Genomic DNA, 14,037 nt, shown 5'->3' on the forward strand with positions numbered 1-14,037 from the left:
AGCCAAAAATAATAAATAAATAAATTTTAAAAATAATAATAAAATAAAAGACAGGCGTTAAAAGCAGGCTCAAATAACCAGAGCCCAAAGATGCTTGGAGCTGGAGTAGGCACCCCCTGAGGTGTTTTGTGTATAGCTCTTGACTCACTGTCAGAGAAGTGCCCTTGGAGGGTGGGAGTTGCTCCCGGGACCCATCTGGGAGGTGGGGTGATATCCCCCAGGGAGACAGGAAAGAACCTATTCTCTGCCTCAAAGTCCTCTGCCTTCTGTGTCACTTCTGTTGTTGATGAAGCTTCGTGAATAGAATCCATTGTTAGAATGCATTCTAACTGAAGGGGTTGCTGGGTCAGCCCCTGGGTGGCAAGCAGGGAGTAAAAGGTTTCCTTAGGGAAAAATCTTGCCAAGTACTGGCACTGTGCTAGGGCCTTTATGTACATTTTTTCACTTATTCCTTAGAGCAACCCTATGAGGACAGCATAACTGCCCCCTTTTTATAAACAAGGACACTGAGGCTTAGAAAGATTATATATCTTGCCTAGAGTCTTTAAGAAAAAAAGACATTTGATTGCAATGCCTGTATCGCAAACAGCATCACGGCTGAGCAGGTGGGTTCTGGCGTTAGACTGTGCAATTCACAGCCCAGCTTCACCACTACGTGACCTTGGACTAGTCACTTAAACACTGTGCCTCAGTCCCCTCAGTTCTAGAATGAGGACAATAATAGGGCCAATGCTCATAGGGACATTATGAGAAGTAAATAAGGGATGACATGCAAAGCACTTAGAAGACCACCTAATGTGTAACAGGCACCCACTAACCTATCAGCATTGTTAGTATACTAATATTCCCAACAAATAATTTAGAGACCTCTTTGATAGGAAAAATAATTCTTTCTGAATTATTTCTGTCTGAATTGATTCTATCTGAATTCTATCACCAAAGGGGGGGACCAAACTTAAATACGAACAATCAGAAAAAAATACATAAACTCTACCTCATTGATCTTATTCAGCTATAAAACCAAAGTATAGATATAGTTTGTAAAAGTTAATGCAATAGGTCTTCCCTGGTGGCACAGTGGTTGAGAATCCGCCTGCCAATGCAGGGGACACGGGTTCGAGCCCTGGTCCAGGAAGGTCTCACATGCCGCAGAGCAACTAAGCCCATGTGCCACAACTACTGAGTCCACACACCACAACTACTGAGGCTGCGCACCACAACTACTGAGCCCGTGTGCCACAACTACTGAAGCCCACGTGCCTAGAGCCTGTGCTCCGCAACAAGAGCAGCCACCGCAACGAGAAGCCTGCGCACCAAAATGAAGAGTAGCCCCCGCTCTCCGCAACTAGAGAAAGCCCGCGCACAGCAACGAAGACCCAGTGCAGCCAAAAATAAATAAATAAAATAAATTTTTTTTAAAAGTTAATGCAATAAAACTACAAAAATAATAACATTAAAATTAACAATATTAATTTTATGTGACGATGACACTGAGAGGCTGAAATTAAGCCAGCACTCCCAGTGTAAATGTGTCCTGATGACCACAGTATAAATTCTTTTGAGTTTATCATGGTTAGATGACCATGTACATACAGTGTGATGACTCAATGTACATACAGTGTGATGACTCAACCCATCCACTACTTTTCTCTATTGTAATTATCAAAGAGGAATCAGTTATGTGTCTTGATGCATTTGACCTTCATTTGTCGTAAATGCTTAAGTATGCCTCAGCTCTCTTCTGATAGCACGTGACAAAGTAATTCCACTAGTGCCGACACAGCCATGAACAAAATGTACCACAAGATCTGTGCTTCAACACTACCCAATAGAACTTTCTGCAGTCTTAGAAATGTACGATATCTGTGCTGTACAAAAGGATAGCCAATAGCCATAAGTGGCTATTGCTTGAAATGTGACTGAGACTGAGAAACTGGATTTAAATATTTTTCATATTAATTACTTTATTTTAGTATTAAACAGTCACATATGGCTACCACGCTGGAGAGCAGAGCTTTGAAATCTCAGGATGGTACTCAGTTATAGGCAGTCATCTATATGATCTATAAAAATTATATATATATACCAAAACAACATACAAGCATATGTGTGTATATAGACACAAAACTTTCAAATGTGTAGCAAGAATCTTCAGACTACTGATAATTTCACAATTTGCGGGATACTATATTACAGTACACTGCATTCTTTCTGTTGGGACGATTCACTCAGGTCCAGTCCTAAATGCCAAGGTCTCTACGCCCCCAGAGCAGACCTAGTAGTGGGTAAAAGGTAGAGAATCTAGGGATAATATTGCCATATTCTGCATCTAGCAGGCCATGCCAAGAGTTTGGGTGTTACATTTTACAAGAGACCTCAAAGAACTAAAGCTCTTTGAGAGGAGGGTTATCAAAAAAATAAAGGGAAACCAAATTAAGTCAGACCATAATAGTCAAAAGAATTGGCGATGTTTGTCTTGGAGAAGACATTACAAAGAAGGAAAAGAGAAGCTATGGTCCTGTGGACAAATACTTGGAGGCTGCAGTTACGGGAAAGGGAGATGACACTTGTTTCAATTCACTTGAAGTTAGAGAAAACGGAACACTGGCACAAGAAAAAATGAGATTGACTGTAATTAACAGAAGAAAGACACATGTGAATTGTATCTAAATCAAAATTAAAAAGAAAGACTCTTCTAGCGACCATGTTGTCTCAGTGAATAAAGAAACAGTGCATTGAACACAGCCTTTCATCCACTGCCTTCTCAACCTCACTTAATTTTTTTAAGAAAAATATATTATTTAAAAGAACAAAGTGAACAAGGAAAGAGACAACAGAGGTGAGAGATGTTAACAAATTTGGAAGCTGGAAAGCAGTTGAAGAAGACTTGGCACAGTGGAGAGAGCAATCCTAAGCCTGAGACCTATTTATTTCCTAGAATCTCAGAAAGGAACAGAAATGTGAATTGCATGAGAGACCCTAGAAGGCAATGGTGTAAGGTTGAGCTGAAGCTGGGGGGACAGGTTGAAACTCTTTAGAGGTAGGTAAGACTTTCTGGAGAGCTTCTCCATGCAGCCAAGATACCACCCTGATAGCCAGCAGAGAAATAAAGATTTGCTCTCTAGAAAGGGTAACCTTGGTTGAGAAGAGCTGGACTCAGGAACCCCCAGTGGAGGGTGCAGATAAGTCATTATAACAAAAAGTGGGAGATAAAGTCCCCGTATTTAATGGGGAGACCTTCCCCCACCCCAGTCTCCTTCCCTCCCCTCATTTCCAGAATAATTATTTCTCCCATGGCTGGAGATTATAGGATTCCTTTCCGAGGAAGCTGGTCAGCCCAAGAGAAAAGGCCAAGAGACCCAGTTATTTAGGGGCCTCCATGGAAATGGCTGGGTTCCCACCTCTTTACCCTTAAGTGAGTCCCACTAATGTATCAACATAAGCCCATTCCAAGAACTCAAACTTCCCAATCATCATCTTACTGTCTCACCAACATATAAACAGATAACCAAGAATCGCCAAGCACTTGAAGAAAAGCTCTAGCCTAAAACACAGACACCAAAATAACACAGTGGGGAAAAAAAAAAGAACTGAGAGAAAACAAAAACAAGAGAGAAAATATGAGGAACAGAAGAAAACTAAATAATAATAAAAATAATTATTATCTTCAGAAACACAAAAGGAAGCATTGCATCCACATTATATCCATGAACAAGACATGGATGCTATAAAAATGCAGAGAGCATTCAGAGAAGAAAAAACTCATTGGGAAGTTTAAAACATTGATTAAAAAAAAGTAAAAAAAACTCAATAGGTTGAAAAATAAGGTTAAATCTCCTAGAAAATAGGTCAAAAGGAGAATTTAGAAAATGTTAGAAAAAAGTTTCAGTCCTGAGGTTCAACGTCCAAATAAAGGAGTTACAAAAGGAGAAATAAAGAGATCAAACGGGAGGAAGTTCTGAAAGAAACAGTGCAAGAAAACGACTCAGAACTAAAATACTGTTTTCAGTTCGAACAGACTATTTTGACACCCAGTAAAATGAATGAAAAAAGAGATCCTTATCAAAGCACATAATAAAGAAATTTCAGAACACTGGTGACTGAGAGAGAGAGAGAGAGAGAGAGAAGTTGATCCAAAAACCTTCCATAGAGAAAAAAGAGGTCACCTACAATAGCCAACTGTTCATCATAACACTGAAAGCTGCAAGACAATGGAACAATGTCTTCAAAACCCTAAGAGATAAGTCATTATAACAAGAAGTGGGAGATTAACAAATTTGAACATAAAATTCCATAACTCACCAAACTATCATTCAGGTGTTAGGATACAATAAAAAATTTCCCAACAATTTAGTTCTCAAAAAATTCCTCTCCCATGCACCCTTTATCTAGAGGACCTATCTCACCCAAAATAGGTATGTGGGGGGTTGGGGGTGGGGAGGGGTTTACACCAGGGGCAGGAACTTGAGCAAGGAAGACAAAGACGGAGGAACTTGGAACAGAGGGCCCAGCCGAAGAGAGCATGAAGGAAAGGGAATTCCCAGAGTAATTCTAGAAAGAATCGTGAGATATAGCTATGCTGTAGTGCAGGCCCAGAGAGCAGCCAGCTCCGACCACAGCAGGATGACAAGGGCTACAGGAAGGTTCATCCTGAAGGGAAAAAACCAAGGACACACGTGGAATACCTGGTGTGTTGAAGTGCATTAAAAAGAGATTCAGTTCTGGGACTTCCCTGGTGGTCCAGTGGTTAAGACTCCGTGCTTCCACTGCATAGGGTGCGGGTTCTGATCCCTGGTCAGGGAACTAAGATCCCACATGCCACGCAGTGTGGCCAAAAAAAAAAGGGAGATTCAGTTCTGTCCGCGATCTGAGGGTGAATTAGGGATACAGAGAAAATGAAACTTATCAATAAACGAGGTAATTACCAATTCTAGATAAAATAAAAATGTGTTCAAAAATGCAAAGGTAATCATAACACATTAAATAGATCCACTGTGACTAATAGTCACTTGTCAATAATTATGTAAATTTAGAATGAATCAAACTGAGAGTTATCACCTAATTGGAAGAACAGGGGGACAGCAGAGGAGGGTCTGTGAATGTGGGAGTAGGTGAAATAAAGCCTCACCTTTATCAGTGGGAAGCCAAAAGACAGTCTCAAAATTTTTAAATTAAGAAGGATCAGCATACAAATCTACTTGAGATATATTAAGGAAAAACAGCTGAAGAGTTTTTAAATTATGTGCATTTATTACACTGAACACACATCTAATATACACATACACACAGATGGAGGGGGAGAGAGAAAGATGCCAGATAGATAGATAGATAGATAGATAGATAGATAGATATGATGGATATGGATAGATAGATAATAGATGGATGGATAGATAGATAGATCACAGATAGATGAAAGAAAGAAGGAAGAAGAAAAGATGGGAAGGGAAGGGAGAAAGGGAGGAAGGTAGGAAGAACGCTCCTCGGGAGGTAGGGAGTTCCCTGGAGCTGGAACTAATCAAGCACAGAATGTAGAACCACTTTGTCAGAGGCACTGAGAGGGTTTTCAAACATTAGCTTCTAGTTATAATGGAATCAGTCACCACGTCTCCCTCTAACCTCTAAGATTCTACAAGGAGTCATCAGAGTTTGGATGCAGAGGGCCATTGACAGTTCCTGGATTGAGTGCCAAGACTGGGTGAGCAGTGGGGAGCGTTCCGTAAGGAGGAGCAGACAGGTTCCCGTCCCCCTGACTGTAGCAGCCCAGGGGCTGGGGAAAGAAGAGGAGGAGAGGGTGGCAACAAAGAAGGAAGCATGCTTAGCTCTCTTCCTGTCTCCTTGAGGGAGTCAGCGAAGCCCCAACTGATCTCAGAGAGGAGGGAGTACATGGGGGTTTACACCAGACAGTGTTCTAAGCAGCCCTGCCAGCTTTTAGGTCGTAGTATCCTCTAGCAAGAAACAAATATCAAGAAATTTTACCAATCTAAAACTTTTTCATACTTGAAGTCTGATTATGCCTCACAGATTTTAGGGCTGCATCTTTTCCTTTCTTTTTAATAAACCCAAAGTTTCTCTGAATTCACATGTGGTCCTTTACAATGCAAACAGCAGCATGTAATTAATTTCAAAACAGGGATGTTGTTATTTGGAAAAAGTCTGTTTAAAATCCAAAGGGGGAGAGAATTTCTCTGCCAGTGTTCGTAGTAATGACCACACGTTTTTTTCCAGTGCTGCAGGCTTTAAGAAGCTTTGGGTGCCCAACCAAAGATATAAATCTGAAAAACAAGTGGAAAATCTAAGTCCAGCAAAGCCTACTCAGATTTCAGTCAGTATTTCAAAACATCAACAGATGATAGCCACCCAAGAGAAACTAGAAACTACTCATTATGAACTGCCCTCAGGGGTCACACAGATTGCCCATCCCACCAACCCACCCCCCCCCCACCAGGGACAAGATACCCACTCAATGTTGCCACAGAAATTGTGATTTTTAAGGTTTTCCTCTGAGATGTCATTTGTTGTATGGTAAGGTGGAGACCTCTGGTGTCCCCAGATTGTAATTCCTCCAAAAATAAATTACACTGTTGGCATTTGTGATGGTGATTTTATCAAAAGGAAAGTTAACTCTACTAGCTGGATTTGATCCTAAAATGGCTGAACCCCAGAGTGGAATAAAAAGAAGAATCTTTCATATTTTTCATTCATGATATGTCTGGTCAACCATATCAAGAGTCCAACTTGCTTTATCATGGTGAATATTTGACTCCCCCAGAAGGTATATTTGCCAAGTAGACTATAAACTGGTCCAATCCTTTTTCAAAAGAGAAAAACATTAGACAATTGCCAATAACGTAGCTCCACCCATACTGTGACCCCACCAATCCCAGTACAAGATTTTCAAATGGGTAACCAAGGGACTCAATACTGTTTACTTAATGGATAATTTGTCCTTTCTCCACTGCCTTAAAAGTCTATCTATGTCATGTATTATCTTGTCACACGTATCTTGGAATATTGTCTGTTGTAGTATAGTGAACTATTTATTCTTCTACCAAGAACCAATTGTTTTGATTATTATCACTTTATAATATGCTGATATCTTGCAAGGCAATCACTCTTTTTCAAAAACTTCTTTTCCATTCTTACACATTTTCCATTACAAATTAACTTTTAAATTAGCTTAAACTGCCCTTTTCAAACTGCCACTTTTATTAGGATTGCACTGAAATAAACTGATTTGAGGATAAGGAATTTCCTTCACATCTTCAAGCAAATTCCAAGATGACTAAACTCTCCTTTACCTAACATGGCTTCTTAAATTCTTCTTACCATAAGTTTATCACATTTAAAAGCCTCTCCTCAACATCCAGCTATTGCCTGGGTTCATAGGCCAATTTTGCCAGTGACTAACTGAATACACTTGAGGAAGGTACTCAGATGCCAGGCATTATTGTAGGTGCTTAGTTAAAAGTGTTAATACCTGTAAAGTACTTAGAAGCACGTGTGGCCGTAGTAAGCAAATACATGTTAGCTATTATCATCAGTATTATTATCACTATATAAATCCTTTGCTTGTATCTTTCTGCGCTATGTTAAGAAATGGCCACTGGGTGACACTGATAAGTAGCCATATCATAAGGTAAATTATGTGCTAGACCAGGGAGGTCAGGAAACATTTTCTGTAAAGGACTAGGTAGCAAATATTTTAGTCTTTGCAGGCCATAGAGTCTCTGTGGCAGCTACTCAACTCCGCTGTAGGAAAGCGGTCATATCCAATATGAAAACAAATAGGAATTCCACTATAACTCTATTTACAAAACAGAATTTCTCTAAAGACTAGAATTTGCCAATCCCCAGACAAAATCAGGAAGTCAGTTATGTCTGTTTATGATGTCCCTCTATTGTCTTACAGTGATCCCTTTTGTCTTTTTTTTTTGCATCACAGGAATTTGTTTCACCCTCAGGAAAATATTGCACTCAGAGATTTCCCATGTCAGAGTGATGTTTCTGCAATAACTTCTGCGCAATGGTAAGTTTTCCCAAGAGGAATGAGAGAAAGAATAACCACAGCTAACATCTTTGAGTGCTTCTTATGGGCTAGGGAACCTTCTACATGCATTAAATGCATTAATTCATTTAATCTTCACAACTACTACAAAAGATAGGTACTAAGATTATCCTCAATTAACTGATGAGAAACTGAAGTACAGAAAGGCTAAGTAACTAGGCCAAGGTGACATCACTCTTAGAGAATTGGGCTATGAACTCCAGACTCCTCTCTCATTATGCTAGAGACAAAAAACAGTACTTATTGCCTAAAAACCTTTGGATTTTCCCATAAAACGCAAAGACCAAAGCACTTACTCTCTCTAATAAGCCTGTAATGTTTCTCAAAAGGAGTTATTGGCATTTGGGGAAGGACCATTATTTGATGGGTAGAACAGCTCAACTTATTGTAAGACATTTTGCCCCCTGGCCCCCAAGCACTAAGTGCCAATAATGCCCAAGACCACCATTCCTAGGGCCATTTTCAAAAACCAGAAATGCCCTTATGCATTTCCAAATACCACTGCTAATTAAAGCCCTGGTTGTGAAGCTGTTTGGGGTCAACCTTGGCAGCTGTGGACCTAGAAATAAAGCTCCACCCTCTGCCCTAGATTTCATCCCAAGAAGGCGACAGGCATTGAAGAAAAAGGTATTTTCTTGTCGGCCTCACTCAGACAGTATGCTGAAGAGTCCCAAACAGAGAACGGGCTGTGGTCTCTGGCACTTGAAATTCCAATTTAGGAGCTTTGTTCATTTACTTAAGGGTTTACATCACTTTAAAAGCGCATATCCTGCCAAAGTGGTAACATATTGAATAATCCCATAAATATCCCTTCATAAGAACAAACTGCAAATCATCTCAAAATCAACCAATTCATACATGAAGACGTTTATTGAGGAGTGAGTACCCAAAAAGTGTTAAGGGGACAGCCTGTGCTCTGTCCCCATGACCTTTTCCCATAGTTAATGAGCTACTGCCAGACTTCTTCTAATGGACAGTAGTCCAAAGTTAAATGAGGTCTCTCAAATTTTGTGTTTGTCATGGCATCACCCAGCCTTTTTAACACATTTCACCAAAGGCATGATGAACTAACCTTTCTACATCACAAGACTAGTAATTTTTCCATTGGAGGAACTGCATGAACAAAGAAACTTCCATCTTGTTCTGCTACCTTAATCCTAGCTATTTCATCCCTTGCTTGAAAATTATAGCTTTTCAGTAGATCAACATTCTTGCTATAATATCCTCCATGCTACAAACTTGGAAATAGTCTTCTGTAGGTTTACTCACTTTAACCTAAATGGAGGAGAATATATTACAGTTATCAAAACTGTGGTGTTGGAAAGTTCTTTCAGGAATAGCTAAAGTGGAATTCCAATTAGAAATTCCAAAACCATATGTAAAATGAACAAGAAATAAATATTCCAGCTTCTGGGGAGGGGTGGAGAACACCAGTATTAAGTCCTGTTTTATGAGGTTCTAAGAAGCAACAAACATCTGGATTTAATCTTTCTTCCATAAGTCCTCTTCAAGCCAACTCAGACTGGGTGATGAGAAATGTCCTTGGTCACGTAAAACCCTTACACCAAATTTCCTTTTACCCCTCTCCATTACCGTGAAAATGAAAGCCACAATGAAATTCTGTTACACATCCACCAGATGGACAAAACTTAAGTTGGACAAGGCAATGAAGCTGCAAGAATTCTCGCCCACTCTTGATGGGAGTGTAAATTAGAACAATTGCTTTGGAAAAGAGTTTAGCATTGGCTATAAAGTTAAACTTGAACATGTCCTACAACTCAGCCATTCCATTTCTTGAGAAATTCTTGCTCAAGTTATTAACCAGAAAGAATAAGAATATATCTCATATTATAAGAATATATATAATATATAACAATATATTATATGTAATATATATTATAAAAAGTGTAAGTATAGCAAAATTATTCATAATAGCAAAAACCTAGAAACAACCTAAATACACATCAACATTTGAATGAATATATAGTAATACCTAATGAATGAATACACCTAAGTGTTGAGCAGCAATAGCTTCTAACATCTACAAAGGAAAGACCACTAGATTTTATTTGTGTCATGAAAAACATAACACTGTCTCTAACATAGCCTTGCCAAAAATAAATAAATAAATTCCGAGTCTAGTTGAAACTCTATATCCAAGTACTAATTCATAGGAAATACAGAACACAGAAAAATGTGTCAAAGTATACCCCCATGGATATCATCAGCAAGATCCAAAGTAGGCAATTCTATAAGACAAAGCTTTTCTTCAATAAATAAATTGTAAGGGGCAGAGTGGAGATAAAACTATAGATTTAAGAAGATGTAGGGCTTCCCTGGTGGCGCAGTGGTTGAGAATCTGCCTGCCAATGCAGGGGACACGGGTTCGAGCCCTGGTCTGGGAAGATCCCACATGCCACGGAGCAACTGGGCCCGTGAGCCACAATTACTGAGCCTGCGGGTCTGGAGCCTGTGCTCCGCAACAAGAGAGGCCGCGATGGCGAGAGGCCCACGCACCGCGATGAGGAGTGGTCCCCACTTGCCGCAACTAGAGAAAGCCCTCGCACAGAAACGAAGACCCAACACAGCCATAAATAAATAAATAAATAAATAAATAAATAAATAAATAAATAAAAGAACGTGAATTTCTTAAAAAAAAAAAGAAGATGTAAAAGACATCAACTAATCACAGTGTGTGGATCTTATCTGGATCCTGACTTTTTTTAAGCCATAAAAAACACAATCAAAAGTGAGATGAGTCATTGGAAATTTGAACACTGAAGATCTGATGGTACTAAGAATTATTGTTAATCTTGGCATGATAATGGTATCATTTTTTTAAATTCTTTACAGAAATTTAGAAAGACATATACAATATTTTATGTATTTAGAGATACAGTGCAATGATATGATATATGGCATTTGCTTCAAGGTAATACGGGTGAGAATGGATTAGGGGGGAACATAGATGAAACAGGATTGGCCATGAAATGGTAATTATTGAATCTAGATAATGGGTACATGGAGATTCATTATACCATTCTGCATGTGTGTATGGTTGGAATTCTTCATGTAATAAAAGGTTGCGTGAAACAGACAATTATGTATAGTATATTCATTCAATGAAATATAAATATAGCAGCTAAAATGATGTACATTTCATGTATCAGCATGTTTGTATCACAAAGACATAAAGATGAGTTAAAGAACTAAGTTACGGGTGGGTGAATATATACACTTTGATTCCATAAATGAAAAGCTCATAAACAAAAGTAAAAAGAAATAAAAAGTTAATTTAAAAAATAAAAGGAAAGGAAAGAAATGAAAACAAAACTCAGATAGTGGTCACCTCTGGGGGAGTAGGGAGGGACACGGAGGGTTCCTTAGATACAGTTATACCTCACTTATTGGTCTTTTTTGTGGATATATGGATATTTATTTTGTTATTTTTCTCTGAACTGTACATTTACAGTTTATATGCTCGTTATATATACTATATTTTTTTTAATTTTTAAAGAAAATATTTTACCACCAACACATCATCAACCCTAGTAGCCTTATAACATCATATGTTAACTGAGAACTAGGTGTATAGCTTGCCAAATTTAAATAAGACTGCCTAAAGATTAGCATCCATAGGTTTTGGGTTTTTTTTTTTTTAATGGTTTACAATTCATATCCTATTCAGAACCTTCAGGGAATAATTCGCACCAGTCAACAGAGCTCTGCTGATTCCTCAGAGTTAATTATACAAGTACCAGAAACATTATAATTGTTTTTGACAGAAATATCTGTAAGTTGTACTGTGCAGTTCCCTAAATTAAGGTTCAGTTTGTCTTACTGACTCAGGGTAAGCATCAGAATGAAGATACCTCCAAGGGAATTATAAGTTATGTCTACACTGAGGATTACTGACTGAAAGACTACTGCCTCCCATGGTAGTTCTCAAATTCATTTAAAAAAACAAAAGAAGAAAAGAAATCCCATGTTTATGTGTGAAGTTTTGATTACTAATTTATTCAACAAAATGTAGTGAGTGTCATGGCAGGGCTGGCTATCCATTCTTCGATATCCTTTTTCCTTTATTCCTGAGCACACAACTAGGCTGGATTTCACAGTGCTCCTTGCAGTTAGATGAGGCCGTGTGCCTAAGTCCTCGCCAATAAAATGTGGGAGAAGATAATGCAAGTTTCTTCTAAGCCTGGCTCATAAAACCTCCCATGAGACTCTCCACCCTCCTTTTTCTGTCTAACAGGATATTTACATCTAGGGATACTATGGAAGTCACATACTGAATGTGGCAGTGTCTCTATTGGCCTGGTTCTTTGGATACCGCATGGAGCAGAATTCTCCAGCCACCCAACTATCCATCAAGAACATACACTTTGTATAGTTACCATATTATCCAGCAATCCCACTCCTGGGCATATTTTATAGACAGAACTATACTTCAAAAAGATACATGCAGCCTAATGTTCACAGCAGTACTATTCACAATAGCCAAGACATGGAAACAACCTAAATGTCCATTGACAGATGAATGGATAAAGAAGATGTGGTGTATACACACACACACACACACACACACACACACACACAAACACAAAATGGAACACTATTCAGCCATAAAAAAAGAATGAAGGGACTTCCCTGGTGGTGCAGTGGTTAAGAATCCACCTGCCAATGCAGGAGACACGGGTTCGATCCCTGGGAAGACCCACATGCTGCGGAGCAACTAAGCCCGTGCGCCACAACTACTGAGCCCGCATTCCACAACTACTGAAGCCCATGCACCTAGAGCCCGCGCTCCGCAACAAGCCACCTCAATGAGAAGCCCATGCACTGCAACGAAGAGTAGTCCCTGCTCAACGCAACTAGAGAAAGCCCACGAGCAGCAACAAACACCCAATGCAGCCAAAATTTTTAAAAATATAAAATTTTAAATTTTAAAAAGAAATAATAAAGAATGAAATAATGCCATTTGCAGCAACATGGATGCAATGAGAGATTATCATACTAAGTGAAGTAAGTCAGAAAGAGAAAGACAAATACCATATGACATCACTTATATGTGGAATCTAAAATATGACACAAATGAACTTATCCATGAAACAGAAACAGATTCACAGACATAGAGAACAGACTTGTGGTTGCCAAGGAGGAGGGGGGATGGGGGAGGGATGGAGTGGGAGTTTGGGGTTAGCAGATGCAAACTATTATACATAGAATAGATAAACCAAAAGGTCCTACTATATAGCACAGAGAACTATATTCAATATTTTGTGATAAACCATAATGGAAAAGAATATAAAAAAGAATGTGTATATATGTATAACTGAATCACTTTGCTGTACAGCAGAAATTAACACAACATTGTAAATCAACTATACTTCAATTTTAAACAAAGAACATACATTTTGAACTTAACATGAGCAAAAAATGAAGTTCTATTATGTTGGCACTACGAGTTCTTCTCTTACAACAGCTAGCACTAACTAATACAAGTGCCCACAATGAGGCATTATGCTAGGGACACACCTTAAACAAAACAGACATCAGTTTCTGTCCGTATGGAGCTTACAGTCTCATAAAGTAAACAGACAAATGTATAGTGAGTGATCATGTTAAGGGCTTTGTAAAGAAGGAGGAAAAAGAGGAGAAGAAAGAGGGATTTATGAGAAGCAATAACAAGAGAAACAAATTTTTAGATAGGAGGTCAAGTAAATTTTCTCCAAGTCAGTGATATTTAAACTGAGACTTGATGAATAAGTAGGCATTTATCAGATTTTTTTAAAAAAGAGAATAACAGTTTGTCCAGCAGAAGAAAGAATAAATGTAAAGCTACTGAAGTAGGAAAAAGATTGGCACATTGACGAATCTGGAGGAGGGTCAGTGTGGCTGGAGCTTGAGTTAAGAGATATAGATAGGGCATACCACGTAGAGGCTTGTAGGTGGTATTAAGCTAACATTGT

At 38.8% G+C, this 14,037-nt stretch overlaps 1 long non-coding RNA gene across 1 annotated transcript in view; it reads right to left on the reverse strand.

The window, feature by feature from the left end:
* LOC132358841 (uncharacterized) overlaps positions 1–14,037 on the reverse strand; it is a 234,637-nt gene that overhangs the window by 99,407 nt on the left and 121,193 nt on the right. The window lies entirely within an intron of this gene.

The sequence above is a fragment of the Balaenoptera ricei genome, chromosome 2, assembly GCF_028023285.1.
Source record: "Balaenoptera ricei isolate mBalRic1 chromosome 2, mBalRic1.hap2, whole genome shotgun sequence".
In the NCBI taxonomy this organism is placed as follows: domain Eukaryota; kingdom Metazoa; phylum Chordata; class Mammalia; order Artiodactyla; family Balaenopteridae; genus Balaenoptera; species Balaenoptera ricei.